Source organism: Octodon degus, unplaced genomic scaffold (assembly GCF_000260255.1).
Source record: "Octodon degus isolate 3935 unplaced genomic scaffold, OctDeg1.0 scaffold00176, whole genome shotgun sequence".
NCBI lineage: Eukaryota > Metazoa > Chordata > Mammalia > Rodentia > Octodontidae > Octodon > Octodon degus.
The window spans coordinates 2,509,573-2,533,887 of record NW_004524752.1 but is presented as its reverse complement, the minus strand read 5'-3'; the positions used below and the strand labels follow the sequence as shown (position 1 = coordinate 2,533,887).

The window sequence follows — 24,315 nt, the reverse complement described above, 5'->3', positions numbered from 1 at the left end:
TTTTGCATGTAATAAAAATTAAATAAAGGTAAGAAAAATAAATTCTACAAAAAACAAAGGAAAATGAATTTATTGATTTTTGGCATTACTAGTATCTGGAATCAGGGTGAGACTGTGGCTTGTTCCTCACTTTATTGAAAAATTCTTCTGGCTGGTTTGAGAAAGCGGTGAAGGTCAATCTTGGCCTATGAAACATAGATACAGCAGGAGGCAGAAGAGACACAGGACACAGAGACATAGGAAAACAAGGAGTAAAAAAAGGGGAGGAATGGTAAATGGTAAAAGAGCCAGCAGAACCTACTAGTAATTAGAAAAAAGGAGGCATCAATAGTAGCAGACTGCAGAAATTAGAAGAGAGGTGGCAAGCTGCATGCATTTTAGACCACAGAGGACAGCCAATCATAAAAAAGACTGGGCTATATGCCAACCAGCAGACTTTAGCAATCTCAAGAGAATTCTAGTCTTATGTCTGAAACCATTTGTAAACACTCATACTATAGCAGAAAATGAAGTAGTGGATATACTTTAGGAAAAAACATTTGAGAAAAGTTTTTTAAAAAGTAGAATGTAATTGTTCAGCTACTTGAAACCAACATAATCTAGAATGTTTTACTTTCCAAAAGAAGCTAGCAATTGAAACTACTAGAGTAAGGAAAGAAAAAGTAAAAGGCACTGTTTAATACCTATTGGGTACTACAAACAAAATTTCTTTTCATTCCCAAGTACCTCTATTACATTAATACTATTACTACACTTTTAAGATGAGTAAATGAGGCTCAGAGACATTAATATATCTTGTTCAAGGTCCAGGTCTTTCATACATAAAAATCCATGCTTTCTTAACTATAACATGCTGCTGAGAAGAAGCAGAGAGAAACAGCACAAATATAAATAAGGAGAAATATGATTTTAAAATTTGGTATTTGCAGGTTAAAGACAACAGATGGCCTAAGTTATAGTGTCTTGCGTAGCATGCTTGGGCACCTCTTCTTACTATAATCTCAAAATTGATGTACCACATTGAAAAAGTGAATAATCTAACTCTTTAAGACTTTTTTTTTTTTTTTTGCGGAACCAGGGATTGAACTCAGGCCCTTGCACTTGCCAGGAAAGTGCTTATTCCACTGAGCCATCTCCTCAGCCCCTCACTCTTTAAGACTATACATCTAAAAATTCTGCATATTTTGAGGAAGCTGGCATAGCATTCAAAGTTAGGTACATGAGTGAACAAAGCCAAACTGTTTTCTTTTCTGAAGGGCATTTTGCTTAATGTATATCATTAATATAACACTTTACAGTAAAAATTCAACATACCACAATCTACTATATTATAGTTTTATTACTTGGATAGCAATTAACCAGAAGTATAGCGGAGAAATATCAGAACTAATTCTTTTCATTTATATTATTTACTTTTACCTTTACAATGAAAATGTTCATTGCTTGCTAGGTCCACAAAATAATTTCCAACTCATGAAAGGTAGAATGAAAAAGGCTTTCATTTATTATTGGTAGGAGAATAAATCAGTATAAGTCTTCTAGAAAATTTTTATTTCCTTTAGCAGTTCTAGAAATTTATCCTAAAAATATTTCAAACATTTTAAAAGTCTTGTTTAAAAAGACAAATATACCACTACTGTTTAGAATAGCAAGAGTCTGGTGACATAGCTCAGCGGACTGAGTGCCTGCTTTGGCAAGTGCAGGGACCAGGTTCGATCCCTGGTCCCACATGCTGTGCTGGCCCCGCCCCAGGTCACGCTGAGCCAGCGACCTAGTTGGGGTGTGGTAGCACATGGGGAGGCTGAAAACAGGAGGATCACTGAGTTCGAGCTGTGTAGTGAGACTCTGTACCAAATACATAAATAAATAAATAAATAAAAAAGAATAGCAAGAAAACAGAAACACTAAGTGTTTGACAATACTACCTAGTTGAGGCTGTTTTTTTTTTTTTTTTTTTTTTTTTTGGCAGAACAGGGATTGAACACAGGCCCTTGTGCTTGCCAGGGAAGCATTTATTCTACTGAGTCATCTCCCTGGCCTGCCTAGTTGATTATTACACAACAACTTAAAATGATGGTCATAAAGTATGCATAACTTAAAAATCATTACAATATTAGTGTAAAATGGAGAACTAAAAATGTTTTAATAGTAAAATCTCAAATATATAAAGCAAACAAAGAAACAAAAAACATTGTATACTCCAACACCTTTTAAAAATCTATTATGCAAACAATAGGTATACATCTATGATTTTCTTCCTTTGATTATTATGCATTCTAAGATTTCTATCATAAGCAGATATTACATCTTTGTAAGATAAAATAAAAGGCCTTGCAATTTTGAATTACACTGCTTTACAATGTAGCAAACTGGACCATAGTAGCATGGAAGATCTGAACCACAGTAGATCTGGAATTCTTAAGCTATAATTTTTAGAAATAAAAGTTGAGAGAAAAATAGAGCAAATGTCAACAGGCTGTATCAACTGAATCTAACAAGGTGAAATTTAACAGGGATAAATATAAGGTCTTGTACCAAGGACCAAATGGTCACAAACTACAGCACAGAGAAAGCACTATAGTAGAATCCTAAGTAGAGGGATAGGTTCTTAGTAGGTAGTAAGCTCAGTGAGTTCTGATGTAGCTACTTAAAAAAATTCTATTTTAGACATGTATCAATAGCTAGATGGTAGAAAATGGAAACTAATAGCACTTGTAGAATTCCAAGGTGATCCCCAAAGACACATACATCTCTTATGATTCAGGGGCCAGAGAGATAGCTCAGTGGTATAAGTACCTGCCTGGCAAGCACAAGGTCTTGAGTTTGATCCCCAGTACTCCCCGCTGCAAAAAAAAAAAAAAAAAAGGAAAAAGAAGTGATTCAGGGGCTGGTGAGATGGCTCAGTGGTCTAAAGCACCTACTTAGAACAAACTAAAAAGCACAGGGACCGCGGTTCAATCCCCCAGCCAGCCCCGCCCCCTGGTGGGCTGAGCTGGCCACACACACATACACACACACACACACACACACACACACACACACACACACATACACAAAAAAAAATTAAAAGAAGTGATTCAAAGATACAGTGAATATTTAAATTAAAAAACTTATTATAGTAAAAGACATATTGCCAAGAACCACTGGATAAGTGTGCTCAAATCAAGGAGGAGTATTTTGAGAGGGAAGTAATGGCATTTTTAAAATCAGGGTCAAGAGAGTTGAGGAAATAGGAGATATGAACAGTTAATAGTTTAGAAAAATTCAGAATCTGAGGTCTTGGCAGGAAGCAAGATCCAAGGCGTTAAAATGCAAGTAAATTAAAATGAGTGTAAAGGAATGTAGCCAGAATTGAGGTGCTTAGCAAACTGAGATTAAGATGGGAATATTAAAATGAATGTTCAAGTGCCTGAATTAGAGCTTAGAATAAACTGGAGAGAAAAACTGTAAGCCTGTGACCTTTATTTTAAAAAAGTCAGTATGAAAAGCTATCATTTAAAAAAAAGGTATAATTAAATTTTTTGAAACACAAGCATTGCTTATTACAAGTCAGCTATATTCCATAGCTTTCTAAAATTTATTTTCTAAATTTATTCTATAGCTTTTACTAAAAACTTACTGGACAGAGTTATTGGACTATATATCACCAAGTAAAATCCAAATTAGATTTCTTTTGCTGTTCTAATTTAAAAAAAAAAATTTAGTTCTTAAGTTAAAAGCACAAAAATAACAGGGATAAAGATATCTGAAAATTACTCTTATTTACTAAAAAAGCTATTAATGTCATTTATAAGTGAAAAGGCAAGATTTTTTTCTGAATTTTTTTTTTTTAAATCTGCTTTAGGACACAGCAAGGCAATATCACTTTTTTTTTTAAAAAAAAAAACCTTATTTTCTTTCATCTAATTTTAATTTTGTTTCATGAAGTCAGCTTTTAAAAACCTGTTTAATTCTTCAGTTAATTATATGCTCTAATTTATCAGTGGGTCTTTATCTTAAATCTTGTTTTCCCCTGAAATAAAGTTGCTTCTTTTTCTTAGTTCCTCTCTCTATCCTTCACAAGTTTTTCAGTACTTTAATATCTCTTCAGTTTTTTCTTTGAATGTAACTATAAGGCTAATTTTTATTTCTGAAGTCCTTAAGACTTTCAGCAGTTTTAAAATTATATAAAATATTAGTCCTATTTGTATTCTCTGTGTTCTTTCCCTGGAGTTACTTCATAGCTTGTTACAACCCAACAGGTTATAAAATAGTAGAACTAAAAATGTTTCAATCCTCTTCAGTGACACCTGTCTTATGCTTCTTCCCACCACTCCTCAACTCAACCTGCTTAGAGCCTATTTTCAAGTATCTGGGAAGTCAATTCATATATCCTGTTGTTGTTACCCAAATACAAATACTTAAATCAATTCCTTTTGGAATATAAGGGTATCTCTGCTGACATTCCTTTCTGATGAGAGCACAGTACTGTCATTAGATTGTTTAAAAAAATTTACTCCTGGGCTGGTGAGATAGCTCAGTGGTCTAAAGTACCTGCTTAGGCAAACTTAGGCAGGCTCAGGGGACTGTGCTTTGAACCCTGGCACCACATGCAGAGTTGGGAAAAAAAAAAATTCACTCCATGACATACTATTTTAAACACACACTGAAAGCTGTGTTTCAGTAAAATTTCCTACTTTTTAAATACAAAATAAAACAAACAAAAAAATCCACATAAAGAGTTGTCTAAATTCTTTAATCGGGGCATTTCTGACTGAGCTGTTTATGCTACCTAGATCTATTCTCATGTCAACATCCACTAAATATCATCTACCCTTTACAGTTCATCATGGGCCACAGTTTACCATAAAAATATGTCTCTATGTCTCCCAATAATCACTCCCATTTTCCCTAAAGCATTCTTTATTCATTCGGTATTTGATTCCAGATTGGCTCATAACTGTTAACTTAATAAGCTTCTTATGTCTTAGACTGTAAGTGACATGAGGGCAGAGACCATGGATTATACTTGTGCCTCCTTGGGTCTTGTCACACCCAGATAATAAATTATTTAGTGAAAATATCTGAATTGAACTTACTAATCTCAGGGTTGTTACTTTTAGGAGAAAGGTCTAAACTATACCTAAAGATTGAAACATCAGACCAGAGAGAATAACTAAACCATGGGTGTTAATCTAAAGAGTATAAAGTGAGAGATGGGGTGAGGTGGAACCTATTGCTTACAGAACTGATAGAAAATGAGCCTGATAAAGAATCATATAAAAGGGCTGGGGGCTTAGCTCAGTGGCACAGTACTTGCCTGGCAAGCGTAAGGTCCTGAGTTCAATCCTTGGTACCCAACACCCCCGCAACAAAAAGTCAAATAAAAAAAGAACAACCAAGCCAGATGTGGTAGTGCATTTCTGTAATATCAGCACTTTGGAGGCTTGAGAAAGGAGGATCACTGAGAATTCAAGACCAGCCTGGGCTACAACATGAGCTCAAGGCCAGCCTGAACTGCATAGCAAGACCTTTTCTTAAAATATCAAAAATCAAACAAAAAACCACCCAAGAGACTGGCACTACTAAAGCCAAGGAAGTGAATCAAAGAAAAAGTATCAGAAGTCTTAAAAAGTCCAAGAGGATAAGCCAATTTATCACCTGTGAAGCCTGAGTCAGAAAACAACTGGTTTTTCTGATTTGCCGGCCAAACAACTTCAAGTATATTTTCACTAACACAGTCATTTTACTGTGTTATCATTTGCTTGTTTAATCATTCCAGCTTGCACAGAACAAATCTTAAATTTTTCATGCCCTTTCTCTTCCCTTCCTTCTACCTCCCTCCAGCTTTTAGATCCTTTTCCTCTTGCAAAATATCTACCTATTTCCTATCCTTTATTTTTCTCTTCATTTATATTCTAGATTTGTCATATGCTAGATGTGTCGTATGTCATATGTCATTTGTCATATGTCATATGTCAATAGCACCCATGTGCTATTTAAATTTGTGTGTCTGATTTATTTCACTTAACATTACGGACTCAAGTTCCATCCACTTTCCTACAAATACTCAAATTTAATTCTTCTTTCTTGTGGAATAGTCCTTCACTGTGTATAAGTGCCATATTTTTTAATTCATTCATCTGTTAACAGACATGCAATATAAACCATTACAAATTGTGCTGCTATAATATGCATATATATGTAACACTGTAATATGATGTCTGTAGTTGTTTTGGGAAAATATCTAGAAGGGGAATAGCTAGGTCAAATGGAACTTCTATTTTTAGTTTTTTGAGGAATCTCCATAATGATTTCCAGGAGTGGTGATAGTTCTTGATTTTACAGGGAAAGTTTTCAGCTTTTCTCCTTTTAATATGATGTTGGCAGCAAGTCTGTCATACAGAGCTTTTTAAGAGACTGAGATACAATCTTATATCTATTTTCTTCAGGTTTTTTTTTTTTAATCCTGGATGGATGCTGGATTTTTGTCAAGTGCTTTTTCTTGGTCTATTGAGATGATCACGTGATTTTTGTCACTACTTCTGTTTACTTCATGGATTATATTTACTGTGTGCATATGTGGAATAATCTGCATTCCTGGGTAACTTACTTGGTGATGATGTGTGATCTTTTCAATGATTTGTTGCATTCTGCTTGCTGGCATTTTGTTGAGGATCTCTGCGTCCATGTTCACTAAAAAGATTGATTTGTAGGTTTTTCTTTTGGTTGGATTCTTGGTTTGTTTTTGGAATAAGGGTAATTTTAGCTTCCTAGAATGACTCTGAGAGTATTCTTTCCCTTTCAATTTCACTTAAAAGTTTGAGAAATACTGGTGTTATGTATTCCCCGAAGTTGCAGAATTCATCAGTGAATCCACTGGATCCTAGGCTTTTCTTAGTTGATAGTTTTATTGTTTTTTAAATTACTACTCCAATTTCATTGCCTGCTATTGGATTATTCAGGATTTTTATATCTTATTGGCTCAGTTTTCATAATTAATATGTAGCTAGGAATCTATTAATTTTTTTTTTTTTTTGATTCTCCAGTTTATTGGAGTACATGTTTTGGAGTAGTTACTGATAATTTTCTGGGTTGCAGCAGTGTTGTGATTTTACCTTTTTTATATCTAGTAAAGTAAATGGGTTTATGGTGATGCACACTTATAATAACAGCACTCAGGAGGCTGAGGCAGGAAGACTGCCCATCCTGGGCTACATAGGGACTTTAAGGCCAGCTTGAATGGCATAGCGAGATGCTATCTCAAAAACAAACACTCCCAAAATATAACTACAAAAAAAAAAAAAAAAAAAAAAGATTTGAGTTTTCCTTTTTTTAAAAGTAAGATTGGCTAAAGGTTTGTCTATTTTATTCTTTTGAAGGACTAGTTCTTTGATTCAGTGATGATTTGTGGTGTTTTTAATTTCAATTTCATTAATTTCTGTTTTCACCTTTATAATTTCCTTTTTTTACAATAACTTGGGACTTAGAATGTTTTTATTTTTCTAGGATCTTGGGGTACAGCATTTGTTTATTTATTTGGGCTCAATCAGTTTTTCTGATATAGGCATTCACAGCTATAAACTATAAAACTTCCCTCTTAGGACTGACTTCACTGTGTCTCATAGGCTCTGGTATACTACACTGGCATTGTTGGATTTTAGGAACTGTCTAACTTCTGTGACCCAATGATTATCCAAGGAAATATTTGTTAACTTCCATGTGTTTTTATAGTTCCTGTGGCTTCCTTTGCCACTGATTTCTAGTCTTATTGAATTAAGATTTGACATTATACAAGATTGTCATGGTTTGTCTCTAGGTGTCCGTTCCCCCCGCCCCCCCCCCCCCAAAAAAAAAAAAAAAGGTTCATGCAGTCATGGGGTGGACTTCTAGAGTTTGTGATTAACTCACAATCCACTGGGATTATGGAAGATCCAAGACTGGGATTATGGATGTGAGTGCTACACCCACCCTGAGGTGGATAGCCTGAGTGTAATATAAGAGACACAGAGAGACAGGCTTGCTCTCTCTGTTACCATTGTTACTGCTACTGTTCCATTTTACTCTCTTACTCTTAGCAGCTGCCATGAAAGGATGCTCTCTGTCCTGTGCCACTCTGCCTTGGAGCCAGCTGAGTAGACTGAAACCTCCAGTACCTGTGAGCTAAATAAACCTTTCCTTCCTTCATATTGTGTGTTGGGTATTTGGTCCTAGCAACAAGACAAGTGTAGCAACTGAGACAGAATTTGGTACCAGGAGTGGGGTTACTACTGTGATAGTTCCTGGCCACATGACTTAAAAAATTGTCATTAATTTGGAAATGTTTTGAGAGACTGGACAAAGAGATGGCCGTTGGATGCTGTAAATATTGGAGACTCTGACTGTAGCCTGGAAAATCAGAGTACAGATGGAAATGCTGCCACTTCAGATGAAGCTCTGGAGGCTTCGATTAAGAACTGCATTGTGTGCTGGACCCAGGTAGTAAATTGTGCTTTGGCAAAAATTTGGTCTCCATTTTTCTTTCTATTTGGAGACATTGCCAGGGTGGATTAAGAAAAATTTCAATGCAGTCTACTATTGAGAAGGTGATATCATTACTGTTGAGAGCTTTTGGCCAGATCTATGTTTGAAATTAAGAACGAAGAATCAATCGGGTGATAGTAAACATTTGGTCAGAGGAGTGACTCTAATAGACCTTTTGACCAAGGATGAAATAAAGGACAACGTTATTATTAAGAACAGAACAATGTAAAAAAGAACTAAAGCTTTCCATCTGAAGATGAGTGTATTTAAATTGCAGGAGATCCCTGTTTTTAGTCTTGCTATACTTTGGAAAAATTAATGGGAAATAGGGACTGTTATTGTAATAATTCTTTTAATATCATCTTTATATATGTTTGTAATTAGGTTAATTAATCAAAGTATTGTGTTTTAACCTTAAATTTTGATTACCTTTTTTTTTTTTTTTGGCAGAACCAAGGATTGAACTCAGGCCCTTGTGCTTGCCAGGCAAGTGCTTATCCTACTGAGCTATCTCCCTGGCCCTTTGATCATCCTTTAAAATTTTATTTTTAGTGCAGGAATGAGTGCAAAAAAATTGTATGTATGTAATTGTAGTATTAATGTAAATCTAACTAGATCAAGATATATTAACTTTTCACAAATCTGCCAGCAAAGACTAATTTATTTTAAATTTTTTTTTTTTAATTTATTTACTTATTTGTGTGTGTGTGTGGCCAGCTCAGCCCACCAGGGGGCAGGACTGGCTGGCATGTGGTGCTGGGGAATTGAACCGCGGTCCCTGTGCTTTACTAAGCTTGTTCTAAGTAGGTGCTTTAGACCACTGAGCCATCTCACCAGCCCAGCAAAGACTAATTTAAGAAATGTGTATCAAGTTCAGCAGGGTTGGGTTGTGGTGGATAGGTAACTGGTTGTCAACTTGCTACACCCAGCTGAATTTAACAAGCATGGTGCTGGGTCCGGGAGACCCACCTGAGGGTTGTTGCCAGCAGCATGAAGGCAGAACAGGAAAAGCTGCTGAAACACTATACGGCATATTGTTCCAAGAAACTGTTGGAGCTCTTAGAAGCTGTTAGTTCTCTTGGGCTATTCTTCTGGAGGACCTTGTCATGTTAGCTTTCTCAATGAACTTTGGAGAAGCTTGGGTCCTCATCATGAGCATTGATTCCTGGCTCTGGAGGGAAAGATGGTGTACTGCTCAGCCTCATGAAGCTTGTGGCATTGGTTTTTCTGAAAAGAACTTGGCTTTCCTCATTGCTGGAGGAGCTTGGGACTTCACTGTTACTGAGGATGGTTGTGGTACTTTTGGGGGAGCTCTGGTGCTTAGCTTCACTGTTGCTTTCTAGCTTCAGTTCAGATCCCTCAGCTTGCTACCACAGACCCTTCATCCTACTGGCATAGACTTCCTAGCTTCCACCACTGACCTTTGGGCCTTTCTAGCACATATCTGTGAAGTGAGCCTCCATGAGACTTTGTTATGGGCTGTAGGCCTCCAGTTAGACTGGTGGGGGGCATTGCTATGAGCTCTAGGCTCTCAGCTGGATTCTTTAGTATTTAGTGAGTGGACAGATTTCCTGTATTTGTAGTATGTTATTCTTGGCTGATCCATTATAAAACACTATTACAAAATATGTTCTGTATTATATTGTTCACCTTGCAAAACCCCCAAACCATAACATTTTGATTCTTTTGCATTTACTTAAGTATAGTTTTTAGACTAGTATGTGGTCCATTTTGGAGAAAATACTGCCGAGACGAATACGTATTCTGTTGTTGGGCAGAACACCATGTATCTATTTAGTCCATATGTTGGATGACTGGTTCAACTCTGACATTCATTTTCTTCACTGTAAATTTTGATCTATGATATAAAATGTTAAAGATGCAATTGAATGTCTTATATTAGAATAATTTAGAATGATCAAATTCCATTTTGTAAATCTGTACGTGTAACAAACTGATTTCTTTCAGATCAAACCTTGAGTTCTGTTTGCCTTTCGAGAACCACACTATAAGAACAAACTATGTAAAGAACACACATAAAACTTGTTGATTCGATCCCAGCACCACATGTTGCACTGGACCCACCCCTGGACACACTGAACCAGCCACTGAGACCAGGCATGGTGGCACACGCCTGTAATTCCAGTGCTGGGGAGGCTGAAATAGGAGGACTGCTACAAGTGCAAACTGCAGACTGAGATCCTGTACCAAAATACATTTAAAAAAAACTTGTTGAAATGATTGGCATAATGTACTATACACTAACTGAAAAAACACTAATTCATCCATTGGATTCATTTCACTCATCAATTTTACTTATGTAAAATGAAAAACACTCCACATTTCCTTGTGAAGTAGTGTTTTTCCCTCTAGTACATAATAGGCACATAGGGTATAAGAGGACTCTCCATTAACTATATAAAGATAACTGCTCCAATACAAGGATGGTTCAACATATGTAAGTAAATAAACGTAATACAGAGCGTAAACAGAATTAGGGTCAAAAACTACATGATCCTATAAATAGAGGCAGAAGAGTTTTTTTACAACATCTAACCCACAATAAAAACTGAAGAAAACAGGTGTTGAAGGATCATATTTGAATGTGATAAAGGCTATTTATGACAAATCAACAGCCAGCATCATATCAAATGGGGAAAAACAGAAAGCATTCCCCCTAAAATAAGGAACAAGACAAGGATGATCACTATTGCCACTTTTATTTTATTCAAAATAGTACTTGAGGGCCAGCAAGATAGCTCAGTGGTCTAAAATGCCTGCTTATGCAAACTTAGGCAACAGCAGGGACCAGGGTTCAATTCCTGGCACCACATGCCATCCCAGCCCCGCTCCCAGGGCAGGCTGAGCTGGCCACCAAAAAAAAAAAAAGTACTTAAAACATTAGCTGGAACAATCAGGCAAGAGAAAGAAATAAAAGGAATACATAATATAGGGAAGAAATAGCTTGTCCGAGTGCAGTGGTGTTTACAACTAATTGATTACATATAGGGAAGAAAGAACTCAAATTATTAACTGCAGGTTACCTAATACTCTACAAAGAAGACCCAAAGAACTCTACTGAAAATCTCTTAGAACCAATAACCACCTTCAGCAATGTAGCAGGATACATGAATTAATAATTCAGCAATCTAAAAGGCTAAAAGATCAACACACAAAAATCATTAGTATTTGTGTATACCGATAATGAACGAGATGAAGAAATTATGAAAATAACACCATTCACAGTAGCTGAAAAAAAAAAAAAAAAAAAAAGAAATACCTAGGAATTAACCTAACAAAGTAAAACTCCTCTTCAAAGAAAACTACAGCACTCTGAAAAAGGAGAATGAAGAAGACATCTGAAAAAAGAAAGCTGTTCTCTGCTGTTAGGCAGAACCAAAATGGCCATACTCCCCAAACTGTTATACAGATTCAATGCTGTCCTAATCAAAATACCAACATTATACTTTATAGATCTAGAGAAAACAATCCTAAATTTCATATGGAACCAGAAAAGATACAGAAAGCAAAAACAATATTGGACAACAAGAGCACAGTAGGAGATCTTACAACACAGTGGCACCTGTATGTATATACTTGCAATTTGGTTGTAAGTATAATAATTGATATTATTATAAGTGATATACAGATAACACTTCAAGCCACAGATGTAGGAAATTATTTTCTAAACAGAACAACTGTATAAAGAAATAACAAGAATCCACAAATGGGATATCAGAAATTAATAGAGTGCACAGAGAACCTATAGAAGGGGAAAATCTTTTGCTAGCTACTCTTCAGACAGAGGACTAATATCTAAAATACATAGAGAACTCAAAAAAGAGTTCTCAAAAAGACCACCTAAAATTAAAGACCCAATCAGCTGGTTGTGGTGGTACATGCCTGTAATCCCAGCATTTGGGATGCTCAGGCAGGAGGATCACTGGGGACAACCTGGGGTACAAAGTGAGTTCAAGGCTAGCCTGAACAGAATAGAGAAACCCTGTCTCAAACTAAACTAAACAACTAAACTAAACTATAATAAAAATAAAATTAAATTAAAGAACAAATCAAGAAATGGGCCAAGTGAAATGAACAGATACTTCACAGAGGAAGAAATACAAATGGACAACAAATGTATGGGGGAAAAAAGCAAAGCCTCATTCTAGATTAGAATGGGCACTGGTGGATGGTGCTCAAAATTGGCCAATATGGCTAAAATTGAGACATAGATCATGCCTCTATCACAGTAAACATATTTCAGTGGTGACAATGAGACCTGCAACATTTTGCTCAAGAATAAAGAAAATTGTTGGGCCAGGTATATAGCTTAGTGGCACAGCACCTGCCTGGCAAGAAAGAGGCCATGAGTTTGATTCACAGTACAAACAAAAAAAACAAAAAAAAGAGTCAACTTTCAATATTAAAAATGATTAAAGGAATAATATAGAATCTAGAGCCTGTGCCCAAATATCAATACTAAGTACAATTCTAGGCTCCTAAAGTCTAAATTGATGGATGAAATTTGGATATAAGATCCCAGGAGTTTTTAAATTGTCATTGTGGGCAAACAGGTTGCCTAGATTAAGCATCAGTTCTTCTGAAAAAAAGCTATCTTGAGGATAAGAATTCCTTTAAAGTGACCTTGATGAAGAGCGAAGGAATAACATGTGAAATTCCTTAAATAAAAATTTACTTAATTTTTTTTCAGAGCTCTTTAATGTTCTTTAATTTGAATTTTTCTTCTCTTTTATATCATTATTACCATAGCTTTCTATGAATATCTTTAACTTCTTTCAATTTTTTATTAGCAGCCAATTATAGTACATTTCCACCAACATGACTTAACACGAATCTTGGCCTTGTCAGCATTAGTTTCCTGCCCAAGAAGCGCATCTGATTGCAGCCATGAGTGTGTTCTGACATCAGATGGTCCCCAGTGCTTCTGTCCTGAAGGATTTACTTAATTTTTGAAAAAATAAATGTTCAACAGCCCTGGCCTTTAAAGCAACAAAGATTCCATCTTACGCCACAAAGAATGGCAATTATTAAAAAAATAAAAATGTACCAACAACAAATGCTGGAATGGCTGTGGTGAAAAAGGAATCCTCCTACACTATTAGTGGGAATGTAATGTAAATCATTATGGAAATCAGTACAGACATTTCTCAAGGGGCCGGGGAGATAGCGCAGTGGAATAAGCACTTGCCTGGCAAGTGCAAGGACCTGAGTTCAATCCCCGGTTCCGCCAAAAAAAAAAGGTATTTCTCAAATAACTAAAATTAGAAAGTCCATATGACCAAATTACTTCCTTTTAGATATCTCCCCCAAAGAATTTAAGACATTGTATTACAGTGATATACACATATCAATGTTTATAGCAGAATAATTTATAATAGCTAAATCCTGGAAGCAGCCTGCATACTCATCAACTGCTGACTGGGTAAAAAAATGGGGAATCCATATACAATGGAATGTTACTCAGCTATAAAAAAGGGGGAAATTTGAGATGTTTGAAGGAAAATAGATGCACCTGGAAAATACAAGGCCGCATGAAATAATCAAATATACAATCTTGAACATGACAAATTATCTCTCATTGGAATAAGGCACAGTACAAATTAAGAGAAAAAGAAAGAAAATGAGACCAGAGGATGGATCTCTTGCAGATGGGAAGGGTTCCCCAGGGAATATCAAAGATGAGGGGTGAGAAGGGAATGTGGAAATAGAATAAGGATATGGCATATGCAGGATCCTAATAACTTCAATGGATGTTGATATTATAATCCACAAATGTGAACTAAGATTAATAATATCAACAAGAATGACAAGGGAGAAAGAACAATTAGAGGAAGTAGTGAAGGGGGAGGGTTTTTTTTTTTTTTTTTAAAAGAAACAAGCTGTACCAACTACCCAAGACAGTTGTAAAATGCATGTATTGCAAGTATGTACTAATAAATAAATAATAAAATAACTGCTCCTCAGGCTCTGTTATCACCAATGTTGGAAAGCAGTTTTTCTTGAGGCAAGGTCAAATTAACAGCACTATACAAAATATGGCCAATTCACTGGTGGCCAGCATTGCATTAGAAATTATGAGGCATCCAGGTTAATAAGACTATAATCAAAAATAGAAGAAAAAGGGCTACTAATGCCTTCTTTCAAGACAGCACCATATTTTTCTGGTTCTATATTATTTTGTGTAGTTGTAAGGACTTCTAAAGATCTTTTCAAAAATCTTAAGGATGACTTTAGCTTTATGACATTTCAAAAATATTATAAAAACTATAAAATTTATGTGCTTGGAAATACAAGTTTTGAACAGATAAGTTTTCAAAATATAGGTCTCTTAGCCCCAATTGGTTTTTTTGTCTAGTTGATTTATTTATGACAGTGGGGTACTGAGGTTCCCTGCTATGTTTGTGTTGATGTTTATCTGATCTTTTAGGTTGCATAGTGCTTGTTTCATGGAGTGGGGTGTCCTGATGTTCAGTTCATATGTTTATAATTAGTATCTCTTCCTGTTGAATTGTCCCCTCAACCAACATGCAGTGATCCTCTGCCTTGTCTTACTGGTTTTGGCTTGAAGGCTGCTTTGTCTGAAGGCAGGATAGCCACTCCTGCTTTTTTTCAGGTTCTTGTTGGAGTCGTGTTTTTCCATCCTTTGAGTTTTAGTCTAAGAGTTTCTCTTTAGATGAAATGTGTTTCTTGTACTCAGCATATCATTGGGTTTTGCTTCTTGATCAGTTCTGTCAGTCTGTGCCTTTTGATTGGAGAATCAAGACCATTCACATCAACAGATATTATTAAAAGATATTACCTTATTTCTGTCATTGTATTATTTTCTTGTTGCTGATTTCCTTTTTTCCCCTTCTACTTAACTGCTCACTCTGCATGGTATATTCATTCTATTAGGCTTTTTGGCATTGTTGGCTCCCAACCTTGTATACAATTATTAAAAAATGATAGTGTCTTGTAAAACCCAGGCAGGAGGCACATACATTCAAGACACGATTTTTGACACTGTTCATAGCACTTTATATACAGAGTTCACCTCTTTCTAGCCTATGGAGTCAGAAATTCTAGGGCTGGAGGCTCAATTCTAGGGCTGTACTTTTATACAGCTCTTAAAAATATTCATATGTGCTTTGTTAGATATGAAACCCACTGGGCTGGAGAATAATGTATATATTTTAAGCAGCTTGGTCCTGGCATGTCAAACTCCTGTTTCAGGGATTTTTAGCATGTCATCTCTTGATTAAGTTGTTGGCATAATTATCTCTTTCTCAGTAAAGTTTTACCTGTTCACTGTTCAAAGTAACCAACCACTTTCTTAGCACTTATCTGCTATTAATTTTATTTTTGTTACATTTTCCTCATTAGAACATACGTGCCAAAAAAGCATGGACATCATCTTGTTCACTGCAGTAATTCCAATTCCTAGTAGATGCCTGGGTACATGAAAGGTGGTAACTGAATATTTACAGAATGAATGGATCAAGTTGGCAGGTTTAAGAAATCCTTTGGGGATATTATGTAATATAGTTGAAAATAATTAAATTATTCTTTAAGCTGTCTTCACTAAGAATGGATAATAAATATCTTCTTTGAGGATTTCTCTTTTGCTAGTTTGGATCTTTTACTGTATGATGAGCTCATGTCACCTTACTGGTTAACAGAAAAATATTTAGGACAGCATTTTATAGAGGATAACTGTAACTCTGAACATCTATCTAATCAGTTCAATAATAATTTCCAAATGTACTTAATGGACTATTAAATCAGTAATTAGAAATCAAATTTTGCTAGGCTGCAAAAGATGTCAAAATTATGTATGCTCAGACTAAGATATTTTAAAATTAAAATTTTATTTAATTAGTATTCCTCAGAGAAAGATATTTTTAAATTAAAATTTTATTTAATTAGTGTTCCCATAATCTATATTAAAATTTATTTGTACCCAGCTGACTTACGAAAATATATGCAAGCCAGGAGACATACAAAAAGAGATTGCAATGGTTTAAAAAATTCAGTGATTAAAACAGTAAACAACAACGAAAGGCTCAAGATCTACAGTTTAAGGTTTGAGAAGTAGGAAAAAATCTGAATAAAGTGGAAAAACTTTTATATATTGTTTTGTGGGGTGTTTGAAAACATTATTTTCTTTCACCTACATTTTTGTGAGTTAAAGTTAATGGATTTCTATTGCATCCCTGTTGTCATTACTGCCAAATGCTTTCGTATGGATGAGGCAGATACCTGGTTATTTAAGGAGCAGGATAAATAGGCTAAGACAGCTTTCCCTACCCCAATTCACCAGGGAACGTTTGAGAATTCCACCTGACATGAGGACAGCACTGTGCTCTTAAACAATCTGCAGTTTGATCCGATTGTTCCCTTGTGGGGGAGGTAGGCCACAGCTCACTCAAGAGTCATTGATTGGATTAACAGCCTAATTCCCAACAGATGAATAGAATACTGATGTCTTGTCAGCCCAGATCACAAAAGGAAAACACAATCTGCTTCTACAGCTCAGAGATTTAACTCTTCATGTACCTAGAAGCTACAATTTCAGTTCTGAGTACTTTAATTCAGAATTATTTGCCTACAAAAATTATCAATGTAGTTTTGTCACCATACTCAAGCTTTCATTCTTGTCTGTGAAAATTTATACTGTTTACAAATAAGGAAATGGTTTTTCTTTTTTTAATTTCATGGTTTAGTGTTCACATTATTCTTGCTGCCTAAATTCTGTCCTAAAGTAGGCTATAACCTATGCTATGGAAAAAAGGTAACAAAATCAATATATATTCAAAGATAAAATTATTCTGAGCTATTTTTCTGGCATTCTAAATGGAATGAATGATTGTATTAAGAGGAATAGATTCTCAATAAATGTTAGCTTTAGTTTATTCCTCTTTCACCTCACTTTCCAACCCTTCTGTAAATAATGACTTGTGCATAGCTATATATCTCAGAACCAACCAAGGTTTTATTTACAATATAGCTTTTAAAACTAAGACCAAAATACTTCAAGCCACCTATGAATTAGAATTATATAATATATATTCGGGGCTGGTGAGATGGCTCAGTGGTCTAAAGCACCTACTTAGAACAAGCTTAGCAAAAACGGGGACTGCAGTTCAATCCCCCAGCACCACATGCCAGCCAGCCCCACCCCCTGGTGGGCTGTGCTGGCCACACACACAATTAAAAAAAAAAAAAAAAAAAAAAAAAAAATATATATATATATATATTCAATATCTTCTCCGGTTGTAAGGCAAAGATGTAATATTACAGACAACTTTAATAATATTACACTTTGTATAAAAGTAAAGTATAACAAGAAAGCAAGATTTGTTTTTATCAGCTATGAGGTAAAACAATAATAGTATTAGCTAATAGTGCTTACTGTACTAGGTAATTTATATATGTTCATTTATTTAATTCACTTGAAAACTCTGAAGTAGGTATTAAATTTCTTCAGTTCACAAATGAAGAAACCAAAGCTCAGTTTAAAGAAACTGCCACAGATCACATGATTTGCAAGTAGCAGAGCTAGAACTTAGGTTGCTGGTCCAAAGCTTATATTCTTAAATATTACTGGGATTTCATGAAGTTTTTTTTTGGCATATCTTTGTATTTAAAAGAAGATTCCTCAGTATTCTGAGGTACTAAAATTAAGATTTAGTCTTCTCTTTGTAGTCTGAACATTATCCTTTTGGGGAAACATCTCTATATGAATGGGTGTCCTGTACTGATTTTTCTTCTTCTTTAGGATATTTCTTCAAGGCTCTTACCACAGCCTTCCAACATTTGCCATGTCAAAAGCAAAACTTTTTTTTTTTTTTGGTCCAAATCTCTGAAGTCATATTCAGTTTCTATTTGTTTTAATTTCTTGTGTTGTCTCTCATCAAGCGAGGATGACTGAATTCTCCTTCTGTACTATTCCTCATTGCTTCTTTTTGCACAGTAACAAAATCTATCTAGCCTTTAATCTCCTAATCCACTAACTCCTACAAGATCTTCCTTAATAATTTATTTTGTCCCCTTTGCATGCATTTTCCTAAACATGACACTCTTCTATTTAAAATTCTGAAATGTATCCCAATGGTCTTCACACTGTATAAGAATTTCTAGCTATGTATATCACTTGTTTTGATTAGAATTGGGCAAGTTAATATTGCATACACAGGAAATTTTGGTCAGTTCACAAGTAAGAATATATTGTGAGGTTGGGCATGGTGGTGCACACCTGTAATCCCAGTATTTGGGAGGCTGAGGCAGGACTGTTATGAGTTCAAGACCAGCTTTAGCTACAAAGTGAGACACTGTCTCAAAAAGACAAATAAAATAAAATAAAATAAAAATAAGAATAAAAAAGAATATATTCTGTAACGAACATGTATTATATAGTATAGTATTATACAACAGAATTTCTTTTAGTTTTGCTTTTATAACAGCTATTTTACAAAGCACTTTTATATATAACTATTTGGAACTAACATTCTAAAGTAAAAAGAATAGGTATTAGTGGTTGGCTTTATTTTATGAATAAGGAAACTCAAGTTCAGCAGATAAATGACTTTCAAAACAAGACAGGAAGCCAAACTGCAGAATTAGAACTTAAACATGTTTTTCATATGAATGGAATAAGAAAAGGCAAGTTGCAAAATATTAATGTTTAATTTCTACTTATAGATCACAAGGAAAATCTGAATAAGACATTTGCTATTAACATTTTGAGATCTCTTTCCAAATACGTTGCCAGTGTTTTCATCTCTTCCCAAATACTTTGCCATTAATTACTCAGTTAAGAATGAAGAAATCCAACTAAAGGGGATAGTTGTAGTAATTAAAAAGATAACTTCATACTAAAGTTACCGAAAGCAAGTGTTTAGATCTAAGTCACAAACACATCTTGAACCAAGACAGTTTCTATGAAAGCTTCCCTTTCACAGAAAGAAGTTGGTAAACCTTGAGGATTCTCCACAAATCCTTCCTTGTCTTAATATCTGAAATAGGTCTTCTTTTGCTCGTGTCTTCATGTAATAGATATATAAGGAAGCAAACTTCACCCTTCCATGCTACAGACTTGGCAGAATTTCCATGGTGCCAGTTTCCTGATATTGCACTCTGCCAGCAGAGGGTGTTTCATAAGCTTTCATGATTCTTCGTTCCTTCATATTATGTGAACTCTTTCAGGGGAAATTTTTATAGCCCACAACAACATAAAGTATATAGAAATCTTTGTTTTAGATGCCTTAATCAGGTATAAAGTTACCTGGCTATGCTGGAAAACATGGCAAACCTATTTACTAACTCATCTTTAAAAAGTAATACTCTGAAAGGTATACTAATTTTAATAGTACCCAGATGTTTTAACATTTTACCTGTCTATAACTTTAGATTCCTACCATGTAATACAAAACCAGCATTTCAGCACATATTTTAAAATGTCGTAATAACTTTATCTTTTTAAAAACAGTAATATTACTATTATGCAGAAAACACAAACCAAAAGAAAAAAGCAAAATTAAAATAATTTTAATAATAACTACTAAAAATGAAATCAGTAGTACATCCTTTTCAGTAACAGAAATATACAGTACTTGTCTGATTGTGGAAAGCAGGTTAAAGACGAAGGCTTGGACAGTTGTGTCCTGAAACTAGCAGACTGCAGGTTTTATAAATACATACAGAAATAATTAAAATATAAGGGGTTTAGGGGGATTAATCTCCTTTAAATAATCTTGCCACAAAGCCTGTAAAGACACTGCTGGCAGTAGGCCCATGTCAGACCAGCTGTCAGATATCAGAGAGAGCAGAGATTAACTACTACCACTTCTGCACTGACCTCTTCCTATGCAGTCTTCTCTAAACTCCATCTTTAGTACTCACTGTACTAGAGAGAAAGTTTAGCTTAAAAATACCTGGTACAATACAGAAGATTATCATTTGACTTGATGTACCTATTCTCAGTTGAGGTAAAAAAGAAAGTGACTCTCAGGAACTGCAAAAGGACTCTAGGAATGTGTTGATTACCTGATGCTACTCATTTAACCCAAGGCAACTTCAAAGTTACCTTTAATTACTTTCAAACTGAGTTTATATAATGAAGACAGTGCCCTTAGTTCTAAAGGACACATAAGATAAATCTTTAATACAAATTTATTTTGCTTCAAAGTAGCCACAAATTTAGCACAAACTTTAAAAAGTCAATAGTGCCAATGAATAATAATATTTATAGTGCAAAGAATATTTTCAGTGAGAGGTTTTTTTCTTGGGGGGCATACCTATACCATTAAAAATAGCTTTGAGAATCAGATAAAATCAACATATGTAAAACTTTTTAAAATACAGTTACGCAATTATAAAATATTCATATTACTTTATGAAAAGTATCTGTTAGGATAGGATTTACTTGAACTGATGGGAAAAACAGATGTATGAAATAGAAAACTATGACAACTCACTACGAATTATTTAAATAATTCAAGTACAGGTGTGGTTATCATCACATATATTCTTCAAACAGAAGAAAATAAAATTGGCCCAACGGAATGACTTCTTTCAGTGGGGTCTCTCAAAAATCCTAAGCCTTTATTCTAGTTTTGCTGCAATGACTTGGATACATCAGCAAATTTTTCTGATACAATTTCTTCTCGTCAAATACCTGAATTTTTGTTTCCTATTTACTTCACAAATGCATCACAAGGGCAGATAAATACATAACTTACTACCTAAGTTCTAAGTATTTCAAAATAAATAGTGCCGGCATAAGGAATAATTAGACAATGTTCTGGGTAACACAATTACTGTATTTCCTACTACATAAATTACCATTTTTCCAAAGAATCAGAATATCAACAATCTTTTAAAAATTTTAGTAGGTAAGAAAGTGCTTTGGGTATATACACGGTTATGGGAAGAAGCTCTTGTTTAAAAGAATTTTTATGATATGAAGATATCATAAACAATAGCTTTAATCTACTACAGTACAACTAGTCAGGGAATTCATGTTTGGGTTCTCAAAAAAACAAGGACCCATCATCTTTTTTTTTTTTTTTTCTTTTTCCTGCATCTTCTCTAAAATGAAAATGTATTCTTATGTTATTTTCCTTCTTCAGACTGGGTTTTAATAATGAAAGAGTCCAATGTTGAATAAACGCCTGTCTACTCAAGATTATATTGACATCCATCAGCATATTTTTTTACCCATCAGGGCACATTCAGATGTTAGTGAATTTTATACTAAATGATTTGATTCAGATTTTGAACTAGTGTTCTAGAGGTGAGTACCTCTTTTCACATATTCCTCAAGGCCCATAGCTCTTCAGTTGTGGGGTTCACATCAGCAGTATCAGTTTCACCTGGGAATTTGTTAAAATGGAAATTCTCAGATCCCACCCGAGACCTACTGAATCAGAAACTCAAAAGAGTGGGCCCAGCAATTTGTTTTAACAAGCACTAGCTGATTCTAACTTCAGCTAACATTTGAGAACCACTACCCTATGCTAGTATATTCTCTGTAAATGAGTACCATCTTTTGGACAAACAGAAGTAAATATCAACCCCAGGGAAGTAATATTAACCCCAGTGACAAAAAGTTTATTAGAATATTGTTTTAAATAATTTATTCTATTCCTTAATTTTTAAATTTAAGCATCCTATACTAGACAGGGATTTCTTTTCAAATGAAAGACTGTCTACCAGAGAACCCACTGTAGTTGGGTATACTATTTTTACAGCTGTATAACATAAACTGACATTTATTGGAGCTTCACATAAGATTTTTCCATCAACGGATGTGTCGGAAGAGCAATAACCAAGTATGCTGTGTTGGGCAAATACCTATACATCAGGACACTTTTCAAAGCCATCAGGCAAAGGGGGTCAGTTGAAATTTTTTTTTTTTTTTACTGCACAGCTAATGCTTTAAGAGTGTCTTGATGGAATCAAGGAAATTGGATTGTCCCCCCATTTGCTGGGCTAAAACAAGCCTTTTTTATTTATCCCATTAGAGGAACACAAGAGAACCCTTTTAAATGTCACTAAAAATTTCCCTGCATTGCAAAACCCAGTCAAAAGGGTTTTAATTTTCTCTGAGAACTCTTAAGTAATGCAGTATGTCAAGGTTTAATAAATTGGAGGTGGAGATAGTTTTCATTAGAACAAGTTCTCCGTTTTTTTAAAACAGGTGCTTAGACATGCAAAGAATTCTATGAAGAGGAGGTTCGGCCATTCCCTCAAACAGCAGAGAACTCAATTAAAGTTCAAATAATAAATAAATGAACAATAACAGAATCCATAAAATATTGAAAAACATTTTATTGACACTTTTTCAAAAGAGAATGTTTTCTAATATATTGAAGTAATGGTTAATCTTTTTGTAAGTGGTATTTCTGTGTTGAACTTTTTGAACAATTTCTTCAGGAATTTGGTTTTGAACAAAGACAACCCCAAAAGGAGAGCACATGGTTTAGCCTTCAATAGCCTTTTAACAAAAAGAAATACTAGATAACAAAAATAGATACTGTGTATTCCCAAACCATGCATACAATGATTACTACTATTTATAATGGGGTAAAAGTCCACATTTTACAACTTTCACAATATTATGCAATATTAATTAAGAAAACAGGTTATTTATGGGGATTACATTTATAGAAACATAATAATGAGATAGCCTATATCTATCATCTATTTTGCTTTATTTGATGACAGTTATAACCATTAAACATTCTCAGATTTTTTGTTGCTGACGTCTCCCCTTCAAAAAAGTATTAAAAAGTATTTTTAGCTATAAAACATACATCATAAAGGGAATATCAGAATGAAGGACTTTTTAAAAAATGGCACTCTACTTCTAATAAATAAGGAGCTATCACTTCTACAGAAATATTTTAAATCATACTACGTGAGAGACACACCATATTCTGTTCTCTAGCTTAAAAAAGAGAGGAAATCATGCCAAAGACAAGAGATAATATACCCAGTTTTATGAAATGAAATAAATTATATGAACTATTTCTCAGTATCTGCTTTTTATAAATACTTTTTTTTTGGGGTTAATGGCATGGGGCTCACGATAGTTCTATGGGTGAATCCTTCAGATTGCTAGTGCCACTTCACTGCTTGTTTTCTCCCCCCAGTTTCAGAGGACTGAACCCAAGGACTCCTGCAAGTTAGGCAAGTGCTTTCTATTGAGCTGTATCTCCAGGTCTTTTTATCATTTTGTGAGAATCTCACTAAGCTCCACAGGCTGGTCTCAAACTTGCAAGTCTCATGCCTCGGCCTATTGAGTAGCTGAGATTACAGGCCTATACAACAATAATTGGCTGCACTGCTATATTACTAATCTACCTATGACCACAGCTATTCCTCAATGAAGCTAAGAAAATCACTAGCTGATAAAGGCGATGGAAGGAAGCTGGGGAAAAAGACTGCCCTTTGGTCATGTACAAGCAACAACAATCTTTGTACTTTCAGTAGGTATGCTTTAATTAATAGTTAGAATTAGCTGGGGACCAGGGAGATGGCTCAGTAGAATAAGCGCTTGCCTGGCAAATGCAAGGGCCTGAGTTCAATCCCTGGTTCTGCCCCCCCCCAAAAAAATAAATAAATAGAATTAGCATTTAAACACAGTATGAGTATCTCGCTTTGTAACTTACATTTCTAATAATGCATTCATTGTTTTTTTTTATTTTTTTTAACATTTATTTATTGTGTGTGTGTGTGTGTGTGTGTGTGTGTGTGGCCAGCTCAGCCCACCAGGGGGCGGGGCTGGCTGGCATGTGGTGCTGGGGGATC

At 34.9% G+C, this 24,315-nt stretch overlaps 1 protein-coding gene and 1 non-coding gene across 2 annotated transcripts in view; one reads left to right on the top strand and one right to left on the bottom strand.

The window, feature by feature from the left end:
- The window catches only part of Acbd6 (acyl-CoA binding domain containing 6), a 203,583-nt gene that overhangs the window by 31,153 nt on the left and 148,115 nt on the right, over positions 1 to 24,315 (bottom strand). The gene's annotated exons all lie outside the window — the stretch shown is intronic.
- Positions 12,659 to 12,792, top strand: LOC111813257. The gene has a single exon (XR_002818559.1). It is a non-coding gene; the product is annotated as a small nucleolar RNA SNORA1 (small nucleolar RNA).